The following is a 10485-nucleotide window of genomic DNA, read 5'->3' as shown; positions in this document are numbered from 1 at the left end:
TTATTATTATTATTATTATTATTATTATTATTATTATTTTATAGTTAAGGAAACTGAGGCAAACAAAAGTTAAGTGACTTGCCCAAAGTCACACAACTATTAAATGTCTAAGCCCGATTTGAACTTGGGTCTAACTAATTTTGGGAAGTATGTCACTAGAGTGTTAGCTGCCAGGTAATGAATCCCTTGGACCACATTAATTCGTGAAAGCCTCTACTGAAGCCTAGAGGCTATAACAACTGAAATTCTCAAGAGGCAGTATTTCTTAATTTTATTTTTAAAATTTTATTTATTTTTATTTATTTTTATTTTTTCCATGGCTACAAGATTCATGTTGTCCCCTTTCTCTCTTTCCTCCCTATCCAGAAGCTGACAAGCAATTTCATTGGTAATATGTGTATTACCACTTGATACCTATTTCCATATTATTTATTTTTGTAATAGAGTAATCTTTTAAAACAAAAACTCCAAATCATATACCCAAATAAACAAGTTATAAATCATATGCTTTCTTTTGCATTTCTATTCCAACTGCTCTTTCTCTAAATGTGGATAGCAATCTTTCTCATAAGTCCCTCAGAATTATCTTGGATCATTGCATGGGTATTAGTAACAAAGCCTATTACATTTGATTGTTCCACAGTATTTCAGTTACTGTGTACAATGTTCTCTTGGTTCTGCTTGTTTCACTCCGCATCAGTTCATGTAGATTTTTCCAGTTCTTAAAGAAATTATCTGATTCATTTTTCCTTATAATACAATAGTATTCCACCACCAGCTTTTACCACAATTTGTTCAGCCATTCCCCAATTGAAGTACATCCCTTCATTTTCCAATTTTTTGTCACCACAAAAAGTGTAGCTATGAATATTTTTGTACAAACAGGTCCATCCTGAATTTGTTTTAAATCTCTTTGAGATTTAAACCTAGTCATGGTATTGCTGGATCAAAGGGCATGCATTCTTTTAGAGCCCTTTGGGCATAATTCCAAATTGCCTTCCAGAATAGTTGTATCAATTCACACACAACTCCACCAGCAATGCATTAGTGTCTCAATTTTGCCACAGGCCCTCCAACATTTATTATTTTCCTTTACTGTCATATTGGCCAATCTGTAGGTGTGAGGTAGTACCTCAGAGTTGTTTTGATTTGCATTTCTCTAATCAGGAAGGATTTAGAACATTTTTATATGATTATTGATAGTTTTGATTTCTTCATCTGAAAACTGCCTATTCATATCCCTTGACCATTTGTCCATTGGGGAATGACTTGATTTTTCATAAATTTGACTTAGTTCTTGATGTATTTGAGAAATGAGACCTTTATCAGAGAAATTTGTTATAAAATGCTCCCCTAGTTTGTTGCTTCCCTTCTAATCTTGGTTGCATTGGTTTTGTTTTTACAAAACCTTTTAAATTAAATATAATCAAAATTATTCATTTTACATTTTATGTTTTCTCTTTTTTGGTCTTAAATTCTTTTCTTCTTCATAGATCTGCCAGGTATACTCTTCTATTTTCACCTAATTTACTTATATATCACTCTTTATGTTTAAGTCATATACCCATTTTGAACTTATCTTGGTACAGGGTTTAATTTTAAATTAATTGAAGATAACTTAATCTGGTCAGTTGTCTCTCTCTACTATACGGAAAAAAAAAAGCACCTCACCCCTCTTGCACAGGTCTCTATATACTACTTGTGAGTCCCTCCCCTAGACATCCCAAGACATATCTCATTAGTAAATAGACACTGAGGAGATGGACTTAGAGAAATCAACTCCTCCCTTATTACTTCATCACAAGAGGGTTGTGTCCTTGCTGGGACCCAGAAGATGCCAGCACATTTTACCATGTGGCTGGACCACTATTTTTTTTTTTTAAACCCTTACCTTCTGACTTAGAATCAATACCTTCTGACTTAGAATCAATACTGTGTATTGGTTCTAAGGTAGAAGAGTGGTAAGGGCTAGGCAATGGGGATCAAGTGACTTGCCTAGGGAGTGTCTGAGGTCAGATCTGAACCCAGGACCTCCCATCTCTGGGCTTGGCTCTTGATCCACTGAGTCACTCAGCTGCTCCCTGGCCACTATTCTTTAAATCAGTTTAATATGGCTGTTTAGCCCACTTTTTTTTTTTTTTTTTAATTTTAAACCCTTAACTTCTGTGTATTGACTTATAGGTGGAAGAGTGGTAAGGGTAGGCAATGGGGGTCAAGTGACTTGCCCAGGGTCACACAGCTGGGAAGTGTCTGAGGCCGGATTTGAACCTAGGACCTCCTGTCTCTAGGTCTGACTCTCAATCCACTGAGCTACCCAGCTGCCCCCTTAGCCCACTCTTAATCTTTCAGCTGGGTCAGGGTTCACCATGTTTGGGCCAGTCTTACCTTTAATCCTTTTATCTTTAACAAAGATAAAAGATCCCAACTCCTTTTCATAGCTTGGGGAAGAAACTGGATGTAATCTAGAGGTTTAGAATCAGATAATTTCAGGCTTTCATTAAAGGGGAATCTCACAATCTAATATTAATTTTCCACAAGGCCTTGAGATCTGTGTCATTTGGTTAGGTATAAAATGATAATAGCATCCATAGAACCATGGATATACATAGCTGACTTATTCATGCATGCATATACACAGTTCATAGTTACCAGATCTGTGTCATTTTGTTCCCTGCTCTCCACTCATCTCCTCTTCAGCCTCCCCAACGGCTTTGCTAAATGGAAGAAAGAGACTGTTCTCTATAAGAACCTATGTCCTGGAGTATCACTATCCTGGCTGGTGAGGGGCTCTCTGAGATCACTATTTCAAGATCATTATTTCCAACACCATTCTTTACTTCATTCCTTCATGAAAAAAGAGGCAAAAGACCATCGCCCTCAAGAAGCTTACAATCTAATGGGGGAAACAAGAAGTGAACAAATATATGCACACAAGCTATATTACAAAGGTAAATAGAAAATAATTAACTGAGTGAAGGAACATTGGCTGCAATAACAAATGTCTTCCAAGACTTCCTCTTTCTATCCTTTTCAGTTCTGGAACCATAAGCAAATCAACCTTATCATTGTTCCTGGAATGGATGGGTCAATCTACTATTACTCAAATTAGATAACAAACTATCTTCTTTACAAATTTTAAAGTACTATATAAAAACCAGTCATTATTGTCTTTGCTGTTATTAGCTCAGGGTAATAATTGTCCCAGTAACTTTCTCAGACCCAAATAATCCTTTCCTATATTTACTGGCTTTCCTCTTAGAAAGTGAGCTCTTTAAGGGCAGGGACTATCACTGCTTTTATATTTAAATACTTGTACATATATTAATGTTGTCTATGTGCCAACCTAGGAATACAAATATAAGTAAAAAGAAAGTCCCTGATCTCAGCAAACTTATATTCTAATGAGGGAAGACAAGTAATAAAAAGAAACATTAAAAGGGAGAGAAGTGGGAAGGGGATAAGAGGAAGTAACTGAGGCAAGGGCATGGTAGAAAAAGTCTGAAGAATCAGAAGTACAACCTGAAGGGGAATGAAGATATGGCTAGCCTCAGTAAAACAAAGATTTATAGCATAACCAGGCAATCAGGGGAATGATAATTCTCTGTAGAAGTAAAGGGTACTTCCTGTATCTTCATTCCTTTATTCTTTTGTTCATTCATTCATATATCCTGTCCTACTGACTGTCAAACCCTCTTCATCTGTTGTGGAGTCATGGCCTGAGCTGTGGTGACAACCAACTCTTCAATTGATCTCAATAGTTCCCAAATGGTACCGTTACTATGTTTGAAGTTTCTAGGGGAAATTGTTCTCATTGACATTCATATTTTTCCATTTGATTCAATCCAAGTTCTCTTGAATCCAAATCAACCTTCTTCTACTAAAACATACTGTCTGTAAAAATTTTTAATGTTACACTGATTAAGTTATTATATGATATAAATGATGTAGCATGATTAGGATTAAACAGATATTTTGGTTAAAAAATGAAAAAAATGCTTTGTGCATGTGCTAGTAATTTCCAAGCTCATCATCACTCATGATTGTAGCAAATCACATTTTTGAAAAATACCAGTAGTTAAAATTTTTTTATTATGTTTTAATTTTACCAATTACATGTAGTAACAAATTTCCATATAAGTTTTATATGATCCAAATTGTCTCCCTCCTTCCATTTTTTCTCTCCTCCCTTCAAAAGCTGGCAAGCAATTCAATTTAGGTTACACATGTATTATCATACAAAATATATTTCCATATTGTTCATTTTCATAAGAGAATAATCATATAAAACCAAAACTCCAAAACAGAAACCCAAATAAATAAGTGAAAAATTGCAAAGGGAAGCTTTGATCTGAATTCTGACTCCAACAGTTCTTTCTCTGGAGTAAACAGCATTCTTTGTCATGATTGTTCTGGATTGTTGTCTGTCCCTCAGAATTATCCTGGATTGTTGTATTGCTGAAAATAGCTAAATCTATCACAGCTGATCATTCCACAATATTGCTATTACTGTGTACAATGTTTTCCTGGTTCTGTTTATTTCACTCTGCATCAGTTCATGCAGTTCTCTCCAGTTCTTTCTGAAGTCATTCTGTTTATCATTTCTTGCAACACAATAGAAATACCAGTAGTTTGGAGGCAGAGCCGAGATGGTAGAGTTGTAGGAAATGGTGTAGTGAGTTTGACACTACACACTCCTCCAATGAAATCTAGAAAATGTATCAGACAGCATTCTAATGGGGAAATACATGTTGAATCATTTGCCCAAGCCATTTCAGTGTAGACAGATAGACTGAGAGGTCTACAAACACTTGGGACTGAGCTGGGTCAGAATCATGCTTTGATCTGCATTTTAACTATAATAGTTTTTTCTTTGGAGGTGGGTAGCATTCTTTGTCTTAATTTTGCCATATCTCTACCAACACTGATCATTTTCCTTTACTATCACATTGGCTCATTTGATAGAAATAGAGGTTTAACTGGAGAGATGCAAATTGCTTATAGTTGAGTTGTATAAATATAACAAAAATAATAATATTCCCTCTGAACCAATGCAAATTGGCTTAATGTAATTGATCCTAGCCCTCAGGATGCAAGAATATCCAGGCTAATAAACCAAGAGGCTGGATATTGCCTGGTCTTTTGACAGATGATACAGTTAGAATTAAGTTCCCTGTGTCTCTGCCCCTTATTCCTCATGCTTTATTAGACAATTTAAAAAAAAAATCCTCTTTTCACTGGTCCCAGATATGTTATTATCTCCCCCTACGGATGACAAGGCACTCTTTGGTGCCATGCTGGCTCTCTGTATAAAACCCTATATGTTTGGGCCCAAGGCTTTGAGTCTTTGAACAGTGAACAAAATCATTGCATATTTCCACATTCAGAAAACACACTACTGTATGCTGCACAATGAGATTATACTCTTTTTTTACATTTATTTTCTTCCTTTCCTTGTGAGAATACAATTTTGTTAATTTCTATCCCTGTGTAGTTCTGCTATTCTATATTTTAACTTGGCCATACTACATTACCTAAATTAATTGACTGACTTTATAAAACTAAGATCTCTGGCTTTTGTCTTTCTTTATGTCTCTCTCCCCACTCCCCTCCATTGCTTAGCACAGTCCTTGACACACAGTAGATACATATTAGTTGTTGGATAACTGGTCAAAGGATCGTAGTTCTAGATCAAATGAGATATTTGTAAAATGCTTAGCACAGTCCCTAGCACATCATAGTGTAAAAGGGAATTCTTGGTTCTCTTTGAGTTCACACTTGTGAAAAGGGAATCCTTTGTTCTCTTTGCCTAGTTGGAGTTAACACTTTGGTTAACAATAACTTTGAATCAACACAAGCTTGAACTAGGTGGAAGAGCTCACAAATCACTTAGTGAATTCACACCCTACCTAGTGCTAGGTGAAAAGCCAACAAGACACTTGGAGAATTCCACCTTTTTTTTCCTAACTCAGTCAGAAACTTGTTCATACCCTCAGAAAGTGTGAACCTTTTTTGATGAGTATTCACCCCTGAAAAGTGTGAACTAGCTCCCAAAACACTGCCTCCTGGGCAGTGCTAAACATTTTGGAAACTGTGATTGGCCCCTGTGAAGAGGGGAAGAGACAAGAAGTCACCATAAAAGCAAGCCCTGAACACAGTCTGGGGAAGTTGAGTCTAGTGGAGAGTGAGTCACTCCAAGAAGGAAGCTGGTGTCAAGAAGGTTGGCTCAAAAAAGAAAGTCAGCCTCAGGAGTCACCTTCAGCTCCAGTCATTGTCTTGGGTGAATGGATAGCTGGTTTTCCCTTCCTGTCTTCTGGAGATAGTTTAATTCTGATTGAAGGTTAACAAATCCTGGCTGAGCCAAGCACTGGAACAATATTTAGTTAGATAGGTTAATGTCTTCTCTACCCTTTTGTATTTCTCTACTTTCACTCTTTCCACCTCTTTTATAAATATTTATAATTTTCATATATTTAGTCAAACCCATTAATTTTAACACTTACAATAGATGCTTATTCCTTTTCCCTCACTTCCCCCTAGAATAGCCAGAGCCCCAAGAGGCCCTCTGGTCCAACTCTTTAATTTTACAGATGAGAAAACTGAGGCCCAGAGAGGTTGCTCTTTGTTTAGGGTCACACAAACAATATATGGCAAAGGTAGGATTTGAACCAAAGTTTTCTGGCCTTAGAAATTGCTCTTTTGACTAGATCATATTGTGTTCTTGAGTTATAGGGATGTTTACCCCCAGGCTTGTGAAACAGAGGAGTGGATGGATAAGAACAGTTTATTCCAATGGCCATGATAGCAGCTGAAGCAGATGTTGTGGAGCACTTAGAGCTTGGTCAGGTATCTAGGACACTAAGGTCGTCTATTGCATTGGAGCCATTACCTTTCATCCTGATTTTTTGTCTTGTCACTGGGCTTTGATGACTGGAACAGAGAATGAGGCTGGTCATTTTGTGCAATTCTGCCTCACTTTATCCAGGTCACTTGCCTGCATCACCTCTTGATGTCATTGGTCCTCTCTGAAAACAAGGGATGAACAATAACAATTTGTTCTTGTAAAGAGCAAGTTAATTTGATAATCAACCACAACTCCAGAAAAATGATGATGAATCACAATTTTGGTAAAGATGTGGTGGAGTAGAGATAAGGAATGAGACATGCATTTTCAGATGTGGGCAACATGCGATATATTTTGATTTACTATGCTTATGTGTCACAGAGGAGGACTTTTAATTCCTTGTTGGGGAGTTGAGGGGTGAAGGGAAGTGATGGAAAAAACACCACCAACCAATCAAATATACCCAAGATCGGTGGGGAGAATGGACATAAATAGAAGTCAAACATGGGGAACTGGAATGGCATGGACATATATTGGGAGGGACATGTAGCCAAAGCATGTGTATGGAGAGGTAATTCACACTCTCCATGCTGCAAGGACACTGATATTCTCTTGGGATGGATATTGCCAAGCCACTCTATAATGAGTTGGGATATCTTGCCTGTGCCTTTTGCTTTAATAGTTAGCTATTGTTTCCAGTAACTTCATCTTCTGGAGAAGCTTAAATACATGCCTATAGGACTACTAGTTTCATTCAGAAAGAACAAGACCCTTATCTTAGTAGCAATAGAAGGCCCTTCTACTTCTACCTTCTTGGAATCTTAGCTGTGAGATGCATCATGTCCTAGCAGCAGGATTTCTGCTCCAGGTGTCAAGCTTTATTTCTTCCAAACCTTTTGTTACATAGGAAGATAGGATTCGGGGAGCAATGTCTTCTCAGGAGGCATGTAAATATATGTCTTCTATAACCATGTGCCTTTGCAATAAGATGCCATTGCCAGTGGTAAGAACGGAGGGAAGCCTCCCATTCCTCAGAAGAGAAAGGAGGGAAAAAGTAAAGAATGAACTTCTTATTTGGGCAGCTAGGTGGTACAGTAAATAGAGTGCTCAGACACTGACTAGCTGTGTGACTGTGGGAAAGTCACTCAACTCTGCCTCAATTCTTCAGCTGTAAAATGAGCTTATTGTGGGAGAAAAACAACCAAGTCTGTAGCTGGGTCTCGCCCCAAGAATGGGAGATTCAAACTCCATTCAGGGCAGAAGTAAGAAAAGAATAGTATTTGAAGAAGTGGTGGCTTATGGTGTTATAATAGTCTGATAGCTGGTGGAATAGTCTGGGGACTAATCAGGTAGCCGTAGGGCTGATGGATAAGCCCAGAGGCTAGTTGAGTAGCTTCTCTGTAGCTGATGGAATAGCAGGTGTGGAGTAGCAGCTCCAAGTGTGGAATAGCAACTCCACTAGTGTGGAAGCTTCTCCTTTAAGAGCGGTAGCTTTTGCTGTAGAGTAGCACCTTCTGCTCTCTGTGGATCAGGGTCAGCATATTTATTAGGGTTTGGGGGCTAGTCATTTCCCATTCCAGAGAAATCTTCACCATTCCTGAAAACTGTGGAAAATGGGCATGACTAAATTCAGGTGGAGATGTATTTTGAAGTTTGACATGTATGTCATAGGGAATAAGGAGCATGCACAGGTTTGAGGGATTCTTTTGGAATGCCAGAGTCCCTATTGCACCGGTTCCGTGTTCTCCCATTGTCCATCTTGTCATCATTTGTCAATGTGGGAAATGTCTTGCTGCCCTTTTGGAATGACAAAATTGGGGGGAGGAGGAATGTGGTACATTGGAGCACCATTATAGGTAATTAATTATATCACAATTCTGAACTAAAATAAATATAGAACAATATGAGTAATTATTTTATTTATTTATTTGAAAACTACCTTCTGTCTTAGAATCAATACAGTGTATTGGTTCTACGGCAGAAGAGTGGTAAGGACTAGGCAATGGGGGTTAAGTGACTTGCCCAGGGTCACACAGCTGGGAAGTGTCTGAGGCCATATTTGAACCTAGGACCTCCCATCTCTAGGCCTGGCTCTCAATCCACTGAACCACCCAACTGCCCCAAATATGAGTAATTATTAAAACAGATTAGGCACAAAGCTGGTAACCAGGATAGAATATTACAGATCCAGTATAGGTGATTGATGAACTGATCAACAATACTGATTCTGCAATTCATGCTTGACTAATGCTGAAACTACAGATTTTCAGTTGATGTTTAACTTGTGCTAACTGGTAAGAAATAAAAGATTTCAGAGTATGAGGGTCTCGTTCCTTTTACTGCCTGTCTCCCACAAGCTGGAGAAAGAAATGGCAAACTAGTCCTATATCTTTGCCAGAAAACTTTTTAATGTTAGAAATCTTTTTAATTATCATTAAACACCAGCTTAACATCACAAACATTCTGAAATGATCCTTAAATCCCAATCTTCTTGGAAAAGAGTTTTTTCAGTAAAGCTGCGTCTCCTTTCTCTTGGCATAAAATTTCATGAAACAAAGGGCAAGTATTGTGTACATCTTGCTGCCAAAAGTTGGATGCTGCTTCACTGGTAAAGACTGCATGAGGTCCTGTCACTGCCCAGGCCTTGAAAGCCATTTGCTAGTTTTGTCACTCTGAGGATCAAAGATTTTCTCACAAAACCTCAACCTGGTTTCTTGCTGAAGCTGCTGTAAATAGGGCCTCATCATTTCATCTTCTTGCTTATTTGCAGGTTTGGTATTATTTGCATTAAGAGGGAAACCTGGTTCTCCAGGAATAGGAAAATTAGTGATCCTCAATGTATAAATTTTTTTCTTTGGCTTTCTGAGTTGCATTTCTGGGGTTTCTTTAAGCAGTCAGAAATTTAAGAGTTATGTAGATCAATGTCCTGTCAGCTTCATTTCTAATTTCATAGTTTTTGAAGAAGACATTGTCCTTGAAGATAGCTTTGTCCACAATATCTGTGCCTTTTGTCTCTCTTTAGAGTCGGTCCCTTTAAAATTGACTTTTAATGGGTAAGAGTGCCATGTTTCCAATTAGTTTGGTGTCAGGGCCCATGAGAGAGGAATGGTATGCTGGCATCTTGGCAGCTGGGCCTAGGCTTCTGATGAGCTGAGAGTGCTGGCTCCTGTCAGAGACCCTGGTTCTTCTGGTCTCAGTAAACCTTTTAGAGAGGAGTCAGAGTCAGACACAACTGAAAATGAATTAACAACAACAACAAAAAACCCTTTTTACTTTAACACACTGTCTCCACAGCTGTCAGGCTTGCTTTTTAAAGACCAGCAGTCTTTATATCATAAAGATTTGTCTGTATCTGATATTTCAGCCAATCACTTTCATCCAAGTACAACATTTAAACAGGTTTTTTTAAACTCTTGATTGCCAGGTTATTTAGGTTCCTTTACACTTCATTATCCAGTTGTTTAAAAAAATTCTTTAATCTGATCAGAGACTTCCTTGAGTCACCTCCTTCACTCTGCTTTTCAGAGGGCTTGAAAGAAGTATTTCTATTGGGAACAAGAAAATCTTGGCTAAGGTATTATCCTATCATTTAGTAGAAATAGTATCTCTGAAGTTTTTGACAACAAAGGCCATCACTATCTGTT

At 37.8% G+C, this 10485-nt stretch overlaps 1 pseudogene; it reads right to left on the bottom strand.

The window, feature by feature from the left end:
• Positions 1-9471: 9471 nt before the first annotated feature.
• LOC123255428 lies at positions 9472-9961 on the bottom strand (annotated as a pseudogene).
• Positions 9962-10485: the final 524 nt, after the last annotated feature.

This window comes from Gracilinanus agilis, chromosome 1 (genome assembly GCF_016433145.1).
Source record: "Gracilinanus agilis isolate LMUSP501 chromosome 1, AgileGrace, whole genome shotgun sequence".
NCBI lineage: Eukaryota > Metazoa > Chordata > Mammalia > Didelphimorphia > Didelphidae > Gracilinanus > Gracilinanus agilis.
This window is presented reverse-complemented; position numbering and strand designations above follow the sequence as displayed.